The 13,460-nt window shown below is 43.4% G+C and overlaps 1 protein-coding gene across 1 annotated transcript in view; it reads left to right on the plus strand.

Annotated features, from left to right (window-relative positions):
- Positions 1 to 13,460, plus strand: part of CLSTN2 (calsyntenin 2) — a 536,533-nt gene that overhangs the window by 213,702 nt on the left and 309,371 nt on the right. The window lies entirely within an intron of this gene.

Raw genomic sequence — 13,460 nt, forward strand, 5'->3', positions numbered from 1 at the left:
GGGAAAGAAAAAAGGCCAGGAAATACTGCTCAAGGCAGGACAGAGCCGAGCCCTTGAGCTTCAAAGTGGGTGTTGCGTGTGGAGGAGGAACCCAAAGGCAGTGCCATTTGGCGGTGCGCAGCTTGTGGACAGAGAGCCTTCTCGTTGTTTTCAAGGCTACGGCTACTTCCTCTCTAACCTGCAAAGACCAGGTCCCAGGTGGGGTGTGTGAAGCGTACGGCCGTGTCTCATGTTTCCATGGATTTTTGGCAAAGAGAAGGGGATGGGTGATGGCAGGGGGCGGAGAGACCGAACAAAGACTTCCTGAAGATGCCTGCATCATGAGTAATATTGTTAACATTTTATAACTGTCAGGAGACAGACAGGAAATTTAATGAAGGTTTTCAAGATTTCTAGAAGATTGCTTTATGATAGATGGGTGCCGGGCTGAGGTTTTCACCATGATGAAGTCTATTTTTTCTGACAGTTTGTCTGCTACATTATGAGCTCCTTGGGCAGAAAAAAAAATTGGTTCTTTTGCACTTTGAAGAGATAAGCTTTGTGAAGGGCCTTTTTTCCATTACAGAATATTATAAAGTGAGGAGCAAGGGGGTGGGTTAAATGGGGCAAATTCAACCTGATGTGAAGATAAACCCATAGGCATTCTTGCAGAGCGTGGGGAGATGCTCTGGGCTCTCAGAAGAAGGCTTTATCTTGATTTTATGTTGAACGATAACCACCGCGGCCACCTGACTGTGACTTCCATGGTGAGTGGAGTTGGGACATTCCCATACATCCTCCTGCCGTCCTCAGAGTCTCAGCTCAAGCAGATTCCACTGGGAAGTATAAATCCCACGCTGTCTTTTCCACAAACGACGAGGCGTCTCCCCCACCCCTTTGCCGGCCTGGGAATATCCCAACTCATCTCTTTCTTGGACATAACTAAACGGTATTGGGGTTAATCAGCAATTCTTAACAATCTCCGGAAATGAGATTTTAAAACAGACACTAGCAAAAACGTTTGGGTTATGAACATGTTGGGGTTGGCTTACACTGTGTGCTTTGTAATCAGACATAACCTTTAGCGATTGGGAGATTGAGCATAAAAAAAGGAGGATTCTAGTTGATGTTGATGAATCAGGTCAGAATGCAGAGCCCAGTTGCGACTTCCCTCTCCAGACACGCCATGTGCTCCTGGCTTCCCTCCGCCTCTGCTACCCCAGGGCCCATGTGCAGAGATCCTTCCACCCAGCAGGCCCTCTCAGTCACCTTTCCATCCCATTGTGTGATCCCTGTTTAAAACATAGCAGACAAAACCAATGACATTTGAAATGGTGAGCAAATGGATGCTGTTAAGCCACGTTCGTGTAGTGAGGCTAGCTCTTGAAGGGATGAGGGAGGTGTCTGATTGTTATGTCTGCCCTCGGCACGGCCCTGTTTCATCATTTAGTGAACTAGAAAATGAAAGTGGTTGAAAAACTGTTCTGCAGTCCAATGATAAGCTTTCTAATATACAGACCAAAATGGGGGTAGGGGTGGGGGGATGGGGGAGTGGAAGGACCATTTCAAGCAAATCTGATCCTTGAAAGTTTAGATTTACAAAAGATCACTTACCTTCTTTGGAGGTAGGCCTCAGGGACAATTATCAATTTTACCTGAAGCGTCACCAAAGGACTTCCTTCAATCATAAACCTACCAGATGCAATTAAACTTGAATTTGTATTCTAACCATCGTATGTGCCCATGGGTTTCCGGGCACATCTTGAAATGAAGGTTTACTTCTAAACCAAGCCCTGACTCGTTATTTTCATCTGAAGGCAATTTCTATACTACCCCTGATATTTGCTGCTGTATTAAAGAAATTCTTGCTTAATGCATCAAAATATAATCTTCCAAGCTCTTAAGAGCAAAAAAGAAAGATGCTTTTTAAAATGGCCAAAGCTATTTTTCTCCATGTTATTTATGATTAGCTCTAAGGCAGAACACAGGCACCAGCCATCCATCTATGCTGCAAGCGTTTATTTTAAAACATTTATCTTAAAAAGAAAATACAGATTTATTTCAGATCCCTATCATTCTCATAAAATTGAAAAATTCATATCTGCCAGCTCCATCACTCCTTGAAGTCAACTGCAGCCTCTAGTCCCCCCTTATCAACTGCTCTTGTATTCTGTCCCGTTCCACCCCTTTCCCACTGGTCTGGATTTCCAATTTAGCCTGCGAGGTAAGCTAGAAGCTTTGGGGGCGATGGTTCCGTTTGTATTATTTTTGTTTGTTTGTTTTTCTTGTGATTTCCACTTCTGCTTTAAAAAAATTTTAAAGAAAATTTTCTATGTAAAGTGTCATTTGCTTAAATAAAAAGCATGATTCCGTTTTCCATATAAATGCAGGGCTTTAAAATTATTTTTCTTGTATAGCTCCTGATTTTGACAATAATAAGTGTTTATTGTAGGAAATGTGAGAAATATAGCAAAGCACCAAGAAAAGTATGAAAAATGTTTTCTTATCCCCAGAGCCTCTGTTAACAGTTTAGTGTATTCCCTTCCACTGATTTTTCTACTTTGTTTTCTATCTTATAGTCAATATTATAACTTATTTTTTCCCACTAAAAAAACAAAAATGCACCATTTTATTAAATACTGTTATGCATCTGGTTAAGTGGATAAATGCTTCCCTATTCAATTAATATTCTATAGTTTATTATTCTTTTATCCAACTTTATTGAATCAACATATAACATGGTGTAAGTTTAAAGTATACAATGTATTGATTTGATAAGTATAGGTATTGTAAAATGATTAAACCATAGCCTTACCTAACGCGTCCAGCACCTCACATAATTACCACTATGTGTATGTGTTTGTGTGGTGAGAACATTTAAGATCTTCTCTCTTAACAATTTTCAAGTATCAAACTCAGTGTTGTTAACTATAGTAATCATGCTATGCATTAGATTCCCCAAACTTAGACATCTTATAACTGAAAGTTTTTCCCCTTTGATCAACATCTCCCTATGTCCCCTCCCCTCCTGGTCACCACTATTTTTCTCTTTGTGTCTGTGAGTTTGGCTTTTCAAAGCTGATTCCACTTATAAGTGAATCCACATATAAGTGACAACATGTATGTGATATAAATGATTCCACGTAATAGTGATAACACATATAAGTGAGGCCATATGAAAGAACCTACACATAAGTGACACCATGCTGTATTTGTCTATCTCTGTGGCTTATTTCACTGAGCATAATATCCTCAATGTGGTCCATCTATATTGTAGCAAATGGGAGGATTTTCTTCTTTCTCGTGCCGGAATAGAATTCCATTGCATTCACATAGATGCCGTTATCCTTTCATCTGTTGGCAGGCACTTAGGCTGTTTTCATATCTTGGCTATCAGGAATAATGCTGCAGTGAACATGGGAGCATTGATATCTGTTTGCTATCCTGATTTTATATACCCAGAAGTGGGATTTCTGGATCCTATGGTAGTTCTATCTTTAATTTTTTTAGGAACCTCCATACTATTTTCTTTAGTGGCTGTACAGCTTACATTCCCATTAATGGTACACAGCTAGTGATTTAGTGACAATATAATGGAATCACCAATTACAGGAGCCTCACTGTCTTCATCGATAAAATAATATAAGCTTTCCAGGGTTGCTGTTTTGATTAAATTTAAAGACCGTCTTTGATGCATGTTGTAGTGATTCAAGATGTAGAAGTTTAATAAAGTTTAGTTTTCTTTTCCAGATCCTTCTCTCTGCCTGCCTCATAGATGAGACATCTAACTCACAGAGAGACCCCGCCACTTGCTCAGTATCTCAGAGCAGGCTAGCTGTGCGGCTGCGCCTCTCCACCTGCTCTGAGTCCCTCTTCCTATTATATTACCGTTTGTACCTGCCCCACCTGATTAGTAGAGGCACCAACTCTTAGTCCAAGAGACTTCCCTCGGACCTCAGTTAAGTCCATTAGACCTGATTTAATTCTCAACCCAGTATCTGAACCCAGTGGACATGACCTTTTAAAAGAATCAGATACAGAAAAATCCTTGAGTAATAATGAAAATTCTATCCACTGCATGGCAAAAAAAATGATAATGAAAGCAAATTGGGTACATTTTGAACTTATTAATTTCTACATGAGCCCCATGGAGGCTTGTTAGGAAACTGTGGAGACTTTAAAATTGGAAGGAAATTAGACTGCTGCTCAGAGAAAATAGAACTATCCATTTGTCCACATTGGGTCGGTCTGGACTTGTCTTTTGTAAGGAGAGGGCTTCAGAGAATGATCCACATCATTGGCTGGCTTCTCGGGCTGGGTGCCTCTCCGAAGGCTGCCCAGGAAATTGCCTGGGACATGGTTTGGCCGGTTTGATTGGCTGGTTGCAGCAGGAGGTGCTCTTTGCTCCATGATTAACTCCATCTGTCCTTGTTCTGCACATTTGTCTGCCCCTTTCTTGGGACCTGTCCAGGGCCCTTGTTTGTGCTTTGGGCCCCACAGGTGCCTGATGGCATTGACCATCCCTGAGGGCTTGCAGTGCCATGGTTTCTCATGGTGAGAAGGGAATGCTGGTTGTGAATAGCTGGTTGACCAGATGCCCATAGTTTTACATTTAGGCTCTGCCACTGACTAGCTGTATGGTCCCAGATACGTTTCTGAACTCCTATGTGGGTCAGTTTCCTCATATTTAAATGGGGAGTAAACACAGTGCTTCCTCCCAGGTTACCATGTGGGTTAAATAAGATATGAATGTAAAGTGCCAAGAGCACTCTCTGGAAGCCAGTAGATGGCCAATATATCATAATTCTGATAATCTTCGCAATGATAATGGGATAATCAGAGGAATCATAATTCTTATTATCAGCAATAAGCCACATATGTTTTATTCATTTCAGATTGGTTATAGTGATGTGATTATAATTTGCAATAATGACATTAAGGAAAGGAGAAAAGTAACTTTGGAGTTTGGTCTAAAGGCTCGATACAGTCACCATCAAGCTATGTTGCCTAGATTGTTGGGTAGTGTGGCAATGTGGTGACAATCAGTTAAGTAAAGTAGGGGGAACTAGTTTGTGAATTGTGCAGAACACTATAAAACTATTTGGAAATACATTTCCTTACATTCTACCTATAATTTTCCCTGTGGAATAATCTATTAGTTGCAAGATATACTTTTAGATTATTACGAACCATATGCCCTTTTATTAATCAACACACACATGTACACACATATACACACACGGAGGCCCACATATGTGTGCCAGCTGCTGCACACACAGTATTGCATCCGAGTCTCACACCAACCCTGTGAAACAGGTAGGCCAGCTATTGTGATTCTGTTTTGCAAATGAGAACATTGAGACTTAGAGAGAAATTAAGTTACTGTTCAAGATTTCCTAGCTGAGAATGGATCAGCTCTGTCCCTCAGTTCCAGACCCTCAGTCTCCAAATCCTGCCTTCCTTCTCCCTTGCCAATTGCCCAGTGTGTGTGAGGTATAGCTCACTGGCATTAGAAGATTTATATGGTACCTGGACATAGAGTTAAAGAATGGTGAATCCCCTTTTAAGTTCCCTTTTAAGTTCTTTCCCAACCTTTCTGATTATGTCAAGGAGAAAGGTGCAGTATGGGATGGTCCGGAAGTCTCCAACCCCTCTCAAACGCCTGCTAATCTCTCTTATTGACAAAAAAGCAAGCTCAGTCTCATAACATTCCATACAGTGTCGAGCTAGAGTTTGAATGTTCTTCTGTATTTTATTTAGGGTACTTTTTACTTGAGGCAAGTATTGCTGGCATTTTAGTTGTTCTCTTTTCAAATACATTCATTTGAGATTTTTTTAAACCCCCACGTACAGAAAAATGTAAGGGAATACGTGTTTAGGTAGTTTATGGCAGTGGCAAAAACCATAAAAGGGTCTATGACTGAGTTCCATGTGGGAAACAACAGAATAACCACATCTGGGCCTCACTCCCCCATCCAGCAATCTCAGGACCACCGTACTGGACCCAGCCTTCTTCTGTCTGGCCTGCCCCGTGGCTTTCTGAGTCCCAATCCTGGCAGCAGAGGAGCCATCTCTATCAGCCTCACAGAAGATGTGTCTTGCTTTGTGTTGGGGATCATTCTGAGGACCAGAGGCAGGGTGCTCCCTGGTATCCCACGCTGCTCTCTGAGCATTCACTTGGCCTCAGAGGCCACGCCATGGCAGTGCCTGTAGAGAATCAGGTTCAGACCTCTCTGGAATCTGAAGTCCGGGCACTGTTTTGGACCTCTCAGTGTTGGAATCAAGAATAAACAGGAAGCAGGAAGACATGGGCCAGTGTCTATTCATTCATGTACATGTGAAAATTACTAAGAAGAAAACAAAATCAACCCTCCCTCCTAAGGCCCTGCTAGATGTTTTTTCTGTTCATTATAGATCATAGTTCTTATTAGTTTGGATCATAGTATATATGGTTCAGAGTCTTTGTGTTTTCACTTCCACAGATATCTTCTTCCAAGCTGACTAGAACATATTCAAAAATATTACTAAAGTGTAGGCATAATTATACATCATATGGTTGTATCACAGTTTATTTAACCATCTCACTATTTTTGTATATTTAGATTGTTTACAATATTTTTCCATTTTTAGAAATCACACTGCCATAGGCAACTTTGTTTGAGGTATCTTTCTTATACAAATATGGGAGTTAGTATTTTATGTTTATGATTTAATTCAAATATAGTGAGTAAACAAGCGTGTTCTATTTTCAGTGACAAATTAGATTGTGTTGTCGAATGTTTTTGTTGATGTGATCTGTGATTGCCCAATTTTTGAGCAGATGGTGGGGTTCAGATTAGACAGGGAAGTGAGAGCTAGACTCCACGCCCACACCTGTCTGCAGCCTGTGGTGGAGCCCTCAGTCCTGTCTCTGCAGGCTTCAGGCCTTCAGCCCTATGACGAATTCTCCTCCCCACTATAGTGTCTGTGACCTAAGGGTTTCCAGCTGTAGGCAAGATGCGACTTGAGAACTCATCAGAGTAATACAGAAGTTGCTTTAAAGCTGAACAATATTGCCCTAGCCAGTGTGGCTCAGTGGATAGAGTGTCTGCCCCACAGACTGAAAGGCTCCAGGTTTGATTCTGGTCAAGGGCATGTACCTCAATTGCAGGCTCAATCCCCAGCCCTGGTCGGGGCGTGTGTGGGAAGCAACTCATCTATGTGTCTCTCTCACATCCATGTTTCTCTTTTTCTGTCTCTTCCCCTCCCTTCTACTCTTTCTAAGAATTGATGGAAAAATATCATCGGGTGAGGATTAACCAAAAAAAAAAAATAAAAGGCTAAAAAATGTTGAGGGGTGAGGGCACAGCAAACAGTAAATAAGTCAGAAGACCTGGTCGCGTTGATGCCTGTGATCTTTGGGGAGGGTGACAATGAAAGGAAGGGTCCAATTTTAGTCTCTAGGATCAACAAGGCTTTTTGGACCACACGGATGGTCCTGACTCTGCTGGTGCTGGAGAGCCTGCCAGACAGACTTGGAGAAAGACAGACCTGACATATCCATAACTCTGGAATTAGAGTATTAGTTTGGCTTCATTCCTTGGTTGTCTTCTCCCAGCTTGGCAGCTGCCAGCCTCAACAGTGAATGATATGGTGTTAGGGGCATATTTGGGGTCCTTTCTTGGTTACCCCACCATGGGCATTGCATTCACTCCACTGTTTCCCTTTCACATTGTGTACTCCTTCCTCTATGTGCTGATGGCCAAGCAGATCTCAGCCCTGTTTAGGTGGACAGGGGTCATTCACATAAATTCTGGGCTCCGGGAGCCTGGGACACAAAATCCTTGCCTTGTTGAGAAGAGAACAAAGCCTTTCTCCAGCCTTGGAGAGGGTAGGTGGTCCCTTTCTAGGGTGGAGCTACTCTGCTGGAAGGAGAGTAGGGAGCTAACCAGGTTTTTGGTCTTTGCCTTGAATTTTTTCTCACAACAGTAACAAATCCTTGCAAATCTTTCTTCTCATAAATTATCCTCTTTCCTGGCTCTCAGTGTTCCTGAAGCTGTCTGTCTGCGTTGGCCTTTTGTTGTTGCTGATTTTAATTTTTCTCATGTTGAAGGTCATGTGTATTTTTGCTGCAAGGCAGCTTAGCCTTGGTCAGTTTCGGATGGCCCCTCTCATCTGAGAGATTCTACTGTTTGCCATTCCTCCACCATGATCAGCCTTAATCCTGGTGCCCCAAGCTCCCCATGGGAGTCTGGTTGAACGGGTTCTTTGGCAGCAGCTGTAGACACTTCAAGTACGGTCAGGCAAGCTGCTCCTGTGCTCCCTGGCCAGGCGCTAAGGGGAGACACCCTATGGGATGGCTGGAGGAGAGACTAAGAGTACAGAGGAAGGAGGGCAGAAGCAAGAGGTGACCAGGCAAGGAGGAAAAGAGGGTGAGGGTCCCAGGTAAATACCCATAGCAGGGGCTGGGCTCCAGGGTCTGAATGGGGGTCGGAGGCTATTCACCAGTGACCCTGGCCTTCTCAATGAGAAGACTCTGGTGAGGTCCTGCTCCAGTTCAAACTGATGTTTAAGGGAGAACCAGTGTTGGCTTGTGGGCCTTTCTCCATCAATTAGGCTGAAGAGTCAGGGACATTCAGGAAGGTGAACCAGCATGGTTTGCCTTTGACACAGCGGTTCTCAACCTATGGGTCTCAACCCCTTTGGGGGTCGAACGACCCTTTCACAGGGGTCGCCTAAGACCATCGGAAAACACATATATAATTACATATTGTTTTTTTTTAATATATTTTATTGATTTTTTACAGAGAGGAAGGGAGAGAGATAGAGAGTTAGAAACATCGATGAGAGAGAAACATCGATCAGCTGCCTCCTGCACATCTCCCACTGGGGATGTGCCTGCAACCCAGGTACATGCCCTTGGCCGGAATCGAACCTGGGACCTTTCAGTCCGCAGGCTGACGCTCTATCCACTGAGCCAGACCGGCTTCGGCTACATATTGTTTTTGTGATTAATCACTATGCTTTAATTATGTTCAATTTGTAACAATGAAATTGGGGGTCACCACAACATGAGGAACTGTATTAAAGGGTCGCGGCTTTAGGAAGGTTGAGAACCACTGGACTAAAAGTTCCTTGGGATGCGATAAACCGAGAAGATCCTGGTTACCAATGGGAGCTGGTCACCCCAACAGGAGGGATGTGGTGTTCCATGTTAGAAAGCTTGAGAGAAATCCTTGAATGTGGGAATTTCCCGTCTTCTGCAATTCTGAGATAATCGCCCTCAAAGTGGTTCCCCCATTGTGAGGGTGATTCTGTTTCCTAGGAGCGCTTTCCCAGTCCATCGTTCTCTACTGTTCCCTGTTCACCACTGTTCTCTTTTGCCATCATCTGGTTCTGCTCCATCCCACAGCTGCCGGACTTGGCAGGAGGGGGCACAGTGCTCAGGGCCCTGGCCTCGCTCCATGGGGACACTCTTGGCTTCATTCATCTTCCTGTCAGTGTCCCTGACTCTGCAGCATCAGCAAGAAGACAAAGGGGTCAGGCTTAGAACTCTGGGCTCCATATACGGTGCATCAGGAAAAACAAAAATTAAGAAAAAAGCCAAAAGTAGCCCCACCATTTTTCCACTACTGGAGATAAAACAGAAGACACAGACACCCGTCAGGCTTCAAGCTTGAGGGCATCCCAGGGTATCAGGGACTCCAAATCTATGGGCTTATTGACAACTGTGATACAAACATGTTTATGGCACTTTCCCACTCACTGGCCCTGGTAGTCAAAGTCCAGGCCACAGGACTGAGCTCGCCTGCCCAATCGGGACTGGACCTGAGGTGGGCACCTGACTCAAGGTGGCCAAAGAGATGGCTAGTTACAGGCTGGGACTTGCTCCCTGGATAGAAAAGAACACGTAGGCCCATTGGCTGCCTGTTTTGAGTGCTGAGGGGCCACGTTGGAGGTTGGGGGATGCTGATGAAGCTTCTGTGCCAGGTACAAATCAAAGTTACGCTTGGGCAGCAGACTGAGGGGTGGCTCCTGTCCCAGAGAGAATAGAGTGAGTGGTCCCTGACCGTGGCCTCCGTTCCTAAGCAGTCCTGGTGTCCTGGTGATCTTGGATTTGCACGAAATCATCCTCATGGCTGCACTTGTATATTCACTCTCTCTCCTGAGAGGGCTGGGTATGTCACTGTCCTTGGAAACCACAGAGGCCAAATGAAAATCACTAGTTAATACGGTTTTCTGTATTGAAGGCATGGGCATTGTTTGAGCTTAGGGAGAAAAAAATAATCCCAAGGAATTTCAGATAAGGGGGCAGCACAGAGAAGAATGAACTGGGAATCTGAAAGCATCAAGGGAATCCTCTTAAAAAGCTGTAACTGGTGATCATCACAGTGAAATCAATGGTGATTGAAAACCAGCTCCAATCGTCAGTAATTGGATCGTTTAATAGCCAAGCTTAGACACATTAATGCCGACGCACATCCCTTCTCCAGAAGCCTTTTTCACGACTTATGACAGTGGCCATATTGAGTGCGCCTGGAATCAGACCTCATCACAAATATTAATTATGAACATGCATTTGTAAGGTCAATGGCTTTACTTTAATAGGAATTTGGGGCCTATGAATGCAAGTCCTAAATGTCTTAGACTCGTTTGAGATTCCAAATCAAAGAACAGGAGTACAGGCAAGCAATTATAGTTTATTCTGCTTGGCACCAGGTCCAGCGTGAGATCAGTGAGTACCTTGGCATGAGTTCAGAGCTCAATTTTATTATCTTGTAGCTGCCTGTAATCACAGATGAGGCATCAAAGGCCAGCTGTCCCCCATGAACCTTGACAGTCTATATAAACTAATTACTTTTTTATGAGCCATCCTTTCAGAGGTTTGGAGAGAGGGCCTATTAAGCCAAGTTCAGGATAATCCACAAACTTTGAACATTATTATTATTTATCGAAGTTCCAGCTGAGTGTCATGGTCAATGACATCCCTTGCAATGGTTGACTTGGGCGGTCATAGACTTCATTAAAATATAATATTTTTTGGAAAGGTGAATCCCGGTGTGGCCTGAGTGTTTTCTGCATATTAATGATACTAATAGCAAATTTTCAAGGGCAAGGAAGAAAAAATGAGTAATTTGGAAAGTGAGGGCACATTAGCAAAAGCCCCTCTCTTGACTCCACCAGGCTATGGATTTCAGGGGTAGAAATTTTGCACTCTTTGCCCGTAAGTCTAATGCACAAAGAGCACCCCTTGGCCCTTACCCTTTCTTGTCTATGTCTCTTAGAATCAGTCCTAAGGAGGTAAAATGACAAATCTAACATTCGCCATCTCTCCACCTGGGCCACCCAGTGGGCCATCCCTCCTGGCATTGTTCCCTGTCATCTTTGGTGTGGGCCCTGGGCTGTCCACTCTGCCTCACAGCCTGCTCCACTCCCTCCCATGCGGTGGGCTAGCCATACCATCTGAGGTGTATTTCTATGTCAACCTCTGCCACTTGGCGCTCCATCCCTGCCTGCCTCTTGATGCTCATTACTCTGATGCTGTCCTCAGCGGTCCACCCAGATGCTGACAGCCCCTGGGTCAGCTCAGGTGGTAGGGCACTGATCCGCGCTGACCCCCTTCATCGTCTCTCTGCCAGCCCAGGAGGAAATGGCCTTCCTCTCTTCTGGCCCACACTTGCTCAGGGATGACCACAGAAACATTGCCTGGATGGCTGGTGCTACAGTTCTCTGTCTTACCACAAAGCCCTCCCTTTTGGAGATGGGTGGGTACTCCCAAGCTCTAGGTATGCAGGGTGGGTTTGCATGTAGGCCCCAGCTGTACCTAACATTCCGCTCAAGTCTCTGCCGCTGACTCTGTCATCTGAGTTTTTTCTCATTTGTGGAGTTTTTCTTTTCTCTCACAAGCTCAGGTACCCCTGCCTGCTACCTCATTTCCATGGGGCTCCTCCACCCATCCCAACGCTCATGCCCATATCCAGTCCATCAGACATGCCTCTAAATGTCTGAACTCCATTTACAATGTGGTCCTGAGCCCAATGCAACCCAGTGTGTGCAGCTAGATAGCAGGCGAGTGGTGAGAGGGGCCATGTCATTCCATGTGCCCCATATCAGGGTGTCCTCCCCACCCCCACAGGACTCCCACACTGACAAGTGGAATAGCTCTTCAGTAATTGGACTGAGGAAGAAGCAGCTGCTACTCAGTGCTGGCTAATTCCTTTTAAGAAGGTTGACATTTTTAAATTTAATTATTTTGAGGTAAAGGTAAGAAATAACGCAGAGAGGGTGGTGCCATTTTGGGGCTCAGCCCATCTGGTATCCAGATGACCTAATAAATTTATAATACCTTACAAAAAAAAAAGAAGGAAAAGAAATAACAGAGAGATCCTGTGTACTCCTTACCCAGTTTCCAAGTGATAACACGTGGAAAGCTATCGTACAATGTTACAACCAGGATATTGACATTGGTAATCAAGAGATAAAACATTCCTGTAACCATAGGATATTTCATGTAAACCTTTCATAGGGCACTATTTTCTTCCCACCCACTACCTCCTTTAAAAAAAATTGAGGTATAGTTGACATAACATCATGTTAGTTTCAGGTGCATAACATAATGATTTCATACTTGCAAATATTGCAAAATGATCACCACAATAAGCCCAGTTAGTATTCATCACCATATATGCTTAAATTTTTTTCTTGTGATGAGAACTTTCAAGATCCACTCTCATAGCCACTTTTAAATATGCAATACCATATTATTAACTATAATCACCATGCTATCCATTGTGTTCCCATGACTTAATCATTTTATAACTGGGTGTTTGTGCCTTTTGACTTTATTCACCTACTTCACCCACCCTCTACCTCAGACAACCACCAGTCTGTTCTCTATATCCAGGAGCTTGGTTTTGTTTTATCTATTTTATTTTTTTAGATTCCATGTATAAGTGAGATCATATGGAATTTATCTTTTTCTTTCTGACTTATTTCACTTATAATGCCCTCAAGCTCCATACATGTTGTCACAAATGGCAAGATTTCATTCTTTTTTATGGCTGAATAATATTCCATTGTATGTATGTACCACGTCTTCTTTATCCGTTTATCCACTGATGGACATCAGTTGATCCCATTTCCTCCTTAACTCCTGGCATCCACTAATCTGTTACCATTTTAATAATTTTGTCATTTCAAGCTATGTTATATAAATGGAATCATATGGTAGACAACCTTTTAGAATTGGTGCTTTTTTCCACTGGGAGTCATTGCCTGTATCAATCAATAGTCTGTTCTTTTTATTCCTCAGTAATATTCCATGGTTTAAATGTACCACAGTTTCTTTTTCTTAATATTATTTTCTATTTATTTTCGAGATAGAAGGAAGGAGAGCAAAAGAAAGAAACATCAATGGGAGAGTAGGGGATCAAGCCCACAATCCAGGCATGTGCCCTGACCAGGGCAATCTCTCAATTCACAGGATGATGCTCAACCAACTG

Source organism: Myotis lucifugus, unplaced genomic scaffold (assembly GCF_000147115.1).
Source record: "Myotis lucifugus unplaced genomic scaffold, Myoluc2.0 scaffold_8, whole genome shotgun sequence".
NCBI lineage: Eukaryota > Metazoa > Chordata > Mammalia > Chiroptera > Vespertilionidae > Myotis > Myotis lucifugus.